We start from the raw sequence: 6,000 nt of genomic DNA, 5'->3' as shown, positions 1-6,000 counted from the left end.
GTGTTCACATCGCTTGTTTACGAAGCATGTGACTAATACAATGTTATTTTATTTGACTATAATTTTGCCTTCCTGTTTTATACTTATGCAAATATATTTATTATATTCTGCTGAACCATTTACTTTATGTTTGTATTATTTTATAATTTTTTATGTTGTATTATTTCTTATTGTTGATGCATGGTCGAGAAGAAACCTGCAAGTAAGCATTTCGTTGGACGGTGTATATATATATATATACCATGTATCCTGTTCATACAACTAATAAAAACTTGAAACTTGATGACTGAATCCTATGCAGAATATGTTTATCTGTCACTTATTTGACACTTCATTCGATTTTTATCCGACATTGTCTCTTAATTTTCACATATAGCCTTGTTTTATTATTTTGCAAAGACACACTGAAATGTAATACAGGTCTGGATGACAATAACCAGATATGTCCCAGGCAATGCTTTTCCTGACACAAACGAAGGAGGTGTGTTGTACTGCGCATGCGCCAACGCATTGGGGTTTGCGTTGTGTTTACAGCCCTAAATGCTGTTGCAGATGTAGCTAGCGCAATGTTATGATAACCGTCTTTGGAATAAAACACAGTTGTCGAAACAGGTAAGATATTCGACACTTGTATGCATGTCTGTGTTAAATAAATAAGCTGAGTGTCTCCTCTGAACAGGGCACTTTTAGCCTGGAGATATTTGAAGTGTTGTTAAATAGCTGGCTACTGTAACTAAGCCAACATTAGCTCAGTGGGCTGCCGAACGTTCAAGGTTTGTGCATCACTTTGAAGGCCGAGCAGTTTTGCTGACGGTTTTATGTCCAAACTAGACAGTAACGTTAGCTAGCTAGCCAGGCATATAGCTAGTGTTCCTCCAACTAATGTTATGGCAAATTAACATTTCTGCATAAACTCAGGGCATCACGAAGTTGGCTGGAGAAAGCAGAGTTATGTAGCTAGCTAGGCTAGCGGGTGTAACGTAACGAGGTAGTGCTTTCGCTGCTTGCTTTTCTCGGCGTCTAACTACAGTAGCAATTTAACATTAGCGAGCTAGTTAGCTCTACCCGGTCCCAGCCAGCTACAGTTTATTGTACTCAACCGTGTGTTAACTGGAAATGCATTTGTTTGCAGAAACAACTACCGCGCTATCGTAACCTTACGTTGGCGTTAATTGCAAATGACAGGGACTGCTAAATTCGCTAGCTAACAGTAGTTGCTGGGTTCGGTAGTTGTAATATTCCATAATCTGTATTGGCAGATGACTAGTTAGCCAGCTAGTTAGTGGCCCCCTGATGATTTACAGGACACATGACGTCAGGGTAAATTACCACAGCCTATATGTTACTGTTATAACGTTACCCGTAACGCTAGATGACATGTCAGGGACAGCTAGTTGACCCTGACAGCCAGGTAACGTCAGTTAGCTATGGTAATACTGACTAACGACGACTATGGAATTTAACCAAATGGATATTAATTCATCCTCAACATTAACACGTGCCGCATTTCTCTGGTGCCTTTAATTTGATAGAAGTATGGAACGCCGTTTGGACGTGTGTCTTTTTTGACACGCAAAGACCCAATTGGCGTTCCATAGAGAAGCCCTTTCTCCCTTGGTGATTATGAGTAGCGGTTGTCATGGTAACGGAGCCCAGGCCAGTTTAAGTTTGTTAACTCACCTGAAATACAGGCAGCAGTCGACAAAAACAACTGTACCAGTCACACCCTCCGCCTGAGCCATATTCAAATATTTGCATAAAAACCTACAGGTGCTCACAGTAAGGGAAAGTTCCCTGGCCTACAGTTATCTATGATCAGTGTTTGTTGGAGTTGTTGTTGACTGTGTGCAGGTGTTTTGAATTCTGTGCCAGGCTACAGAATTTCTGCAATTTTCCATGGTGCAGCTAGCTCACCCCACGTAACCTTGAATGGTGTGCAACTCCAGGTATAGGCCTTGCTGTTGTTGCATTATGTCAGCCAGTCAGCCTGGCAGCAGCATCTAGCTTGTGTGCTATTGACAGCCATGTCCTGGACAGGAGTCAGGCAGGATAAGGCTTGCACTTGCCCCATGAGAACTTTCACAAGTGGTGTTCGGAGCTAACCTATTACTAAACAAAATAGTCAGTTGTTCTGGAGGATGTCTCCTCATTCCACCTCGAAAAGCACATATAAAGAGGATTTTGTTACCCACCATCTCAGATTGTTCTGAAATTGTTTCTGTAGTTAGAAACAGTTAAGATTAGCCTTCCTGAAGCATGATTTTGTTTAAATATAATTAGATCTCTATGAAATTAAGCCTCTATACCCAAATTGGCCCTTTTTATTGATAGGATTCATATAATCTTCAATAAATATAGTACCTAGCATTCAATTTGGTCCGTCATTCTTCCTAATGAGAAAGACATAAGAAATACAATAACATTATCAATAGCCACCCATAGCAATCCCACCCCAAGACCGCAATCCCACCCCAACAACCAGTATACAGTATCAGTTCTCTATGTCTGACAAGTAGTATGGAGCTGCTGCTTGGAGTATTGCTTCTTCAACCTTTATAATGTACTCCCTGAGAATCTGGTGATATTCCTTTACCATGTTCAGAGAAATTAGCCATTGAAGTCGCTTGCATTCTTTACCAGCTGCCGCTGTTCCTGCTACTGCCACCACACCCTTTTATCCATTTTGCTGGTCTCTTGTGTTTATTAAATGGATCACAACATTTTGCAATCAATTAGCTTAATTTCCTAGAGATCAAACTATATTTCAACAAAATAATATTTCAGGAATGCTAATCTTGTCTGTTTTTAACTGCAGAAACGATTTCAGAACGATCTGAGATGGTGGGTGACAAGACCTGCTGAAATGACATGGAATGACCACTATGATACCTGTCTGATGTAAGACACCTGTCATGTTTTCTATGCAGAGGAGACACGTTACTAGTTTGTGGACTATTACTGTATCCCTGAAGTAGCCTAGCAAGACTTTCAGTTAAGGAGTGTCAGTGTGGACATATGTGTTGATTGATTGATGGTAATGTGCAACAACAAAAAATTACAAGGAAAGGCTATACGCCAGGCCAACAATTAGGCTACAACTGTGATTGAGCATGCATTTTTTCAATCATCCTCAAGGGCTGGGCGATATGATCGAGGAAAAAATAAAAATAAATAAATAATGAAATGTATGCATTCACTACTGTAAGTCACTCTGGATAAGAGCGTCTGCTAAATGACTAAAATGTAAATGTAATGATCAAAATATCATATCGCAGTATTTTTCACATTTTTGACAGTGTTTAATGGTATTTTAGGTTTTTGAATAATAAAAGTTCTAAAACTGCTTCATGAGTTGCGCCTGATCCTAGGGTGGCAACACAAGTGATTTTAATGGGTCTTTTTCCATTCTGATTGTTTGTTTATACTGTTCAATCAAAAGTTGGAATATAGTGGGCACTTTGAATACCGTATTGTTTCAATCAAGGAAGATCTTTTCATTGCAAGTTAAAGCGTGGTGTTAGCTAGCGAATGTTGTGTGATCTGTGCATTAATATTTCTTGTATGTCAGAAAGCCATTTGCATTGCTAGTTATAGCCTACTGTTAGCTAGCTAGCTAACATTGAATTTAGTTGGTTAGCTTTAGCTACCTGCTGACTCATACCACAGAATTTCATACATGGTGGCTAGCAATGACAATCAGTTTGTATTGCTAGTAGTATGGGTTGGGGTTGTGATTAATTGTTTAGATAACTAACTAGCTAGCTAGCTACATGTCTAAACAAAATATTCCACTTCGCTAGATGATTACATGACCCATCAAGTTAGCCAGGTGTGTCTGGGGGTGATTACGGCCATCTATTGTATTTCATGAACATGTGTACATGTCTAGACAATAGTGACCCATCCACTCAGCTAGATGTGACTGTGAGGTGCTTTTAGCATTTCTTTCACATGACCCATCAATTTAGACAAGTGTCTCTGGGTAAGCATCATCTAATAATGATAAAATATTTTTATCTGTATACTATCTATTTTTGATATTGCTACTCTGCACATGCAAGTAACAATTTCACTGTACCGTTTACACCTTCTGTATTCTGTGCACGTGAAACTTTGATTTAATTTATATTATAGTCTGTGTTTACCAGAGACAGTATTGTGAAGAACAACATGACCTGCACCAAAGTCATATTAGAATATAGGCCAAGAACTAGATAAAGTGTTTATTTTTTTTGCTACATAAAACCGAATCGTGAGGGTCGGTCACATATACATACGTTGCATTCAGAATGTATTCAGACCCTTTGACTCCCCAGGCGCTGAAGACGTGGATGTCGATTAAGGCAGCCCCTCGCACCTCTCTGATTCAGAGTGGTTGGGTTAAATGCGGACGACACATTTCAGTTGAAGGCATTCAGTTGTACAACTGACTAGATATCCCCCCTTTCCCTTTCCCTAAACATTTTTTTTCTCATCAATCTACACACAATAACCCATAATGACAAAGCGAAAACAGGTTTTAAGAAATCTTTGCAAATGTATTAAAAATAAAAACCAGAAATTCCTTGGTTGTCCATGGTTGTCCTTCTGGAAGGTTCTCCCATCTCTGCAGCACTCCACCAGTTGGCCTTTATGGTAGAGTGGCCAGATGGAAGCCTCTCCTCAGTAAAATGCACATGACAGCCCGCTTGGAGTTTGCCAAAAGGTACCTAAAGACTCTCAGACCATGAGAAACAAGATTCTTTGGTCTGATGAAGCCAAGATTGAACTCTTTGGCCTGAATGCCAAGTGTCACATCTGGAGGAAATCTGGCACCATCCCTACGGTGATGCATGTTGGTGGCAGCATCATGCTGTGGGGATGTTTTTCAGTGGCAGGGACTGGGAGACTAGTCAGGATCGAGGGAAATATGAACGAAGCCAAGTACAGACAAATCCTTATTGAAAACTTGCTCCAGAGTGGTCAGGACCTCAGACTGGGGCGAAGGTTCACCTTCCAACAGGACAACAACCCTAAGCACACAGTCAAGACAGCCCAGGAATGGCTTCAGGACAAGTCTCTGAATGTCCTTGAGTGGCCCAGTCAGAGCTCAGACTTGAATCTGATCGAACATCTCTGGAGAGACCTGAAAGTAGCTGTGCAGTGACGTTCCCCATCCAACCTGACAGAGCTTGAGAGGATCTGCAGAGAAGAATGGGAGAAAGTCCCAAAATACAGGTGTGCCAAGCTTGCTGTGTAATACTCAAGGTTATAATCGCTGCCAAAGGTGCTTCAACAAAGTACTGAGTGAGGGGTCTGAATACTTATGTGAAAATTATGTTTAATGTTTTTAATAAATTCTCAAATATATAAACCTGTTTTTGCTTTGTCATTATGGGGTATTGTGTGTCGATTGAGGTACAAAAATAATTGTATACATTTTAGAATAAGGCTGTAATGTAACAAAATGTTGAAAAAGTCAAGGGGTCTGAATACTTTCCGAATGCACTGAACAAAAATATAAACGCAACATGCAGTTACAGTTCATATAAGGAAATAAGGAAATTGAAATAAATAAATTAGGCCCTTATCTATGGATTTCACATGACTGGGCAAGGGCACGACATTGGAGGTGGTTTATGGTAGAAAATGAACATTCAATTCTCTAGCAACAGCTCTGGTGGACATTCCTACACTCAGCATGCCAATTGCACGCTCCTTCAAAATTTGAGAGTAATAAGCATTTTGTGCCTATGGGAAAATTCTGGGGTCTTTTTATTTCAGCATATGAAACATGGGACAAACACTACATGTTGCGTTTTATAATTTTGTTCAGTGTAGTAAAAGGGCAGGATACCGTATATCTTCCACATAATACTGTTTTAGTAGGTTATGATAGGAAACTTTGTAAGATCTCTTCATGAATATCCATTAAACACCCCGAGCCACTGTAAGCTTGGGGCTGTGACAGAGTGCCTTCTTCTGAGTAAGATGGTTATCATCAACCGCACAATGTGATTC

At 40.0% G+C, this 6,000-nt stretch overlaps 1 protein-coding gene across 3 annotated transcripts in view; it reads left to right on the top strand.

Annotated features, from left to right (window-relative positions):
* The first annotated feature begins 494 nt into the window (after positions 1 to 494).
* The window catches only part of rabgap1 (RAB GTPase activating protein 1), a 156,820-nt gene continuing 151,314 nt past the window's right edge, over positions 495 to 6,000 (top strand). For 2 of the 3 annotated variants that reach the window (XM_029708594.1, XM_029708590.1), the window contains exon 1: positions 495 to 612. The gene's annotated coding sequence lies outside the window, so the exon portion shown is untranslated. Of the gene's footprint in view, positions 613 to 2,815; positions 2,899 to 6,000 lie in introns of all 3 variants that reach the window. The other variant, XM_029708591.1, reaches the window with a different exon arrangement.

Source organism: Salmo trutta, chromosome 23 (genome assembly GCF_901001165.1).
Source record: "Salmo trutta chromosome 23, fSalTru1.1, whole genome shotgun sequence".
Lineage (NCBI taxonomy): Eukaryota > Metazoa > Chordata > Actinopteri > Salmoniformes > Salmonidae > Salmo > Salmo trutta.
This window is presented reverse-complemented; position numbering and strand designations above follow the sequence as displayed.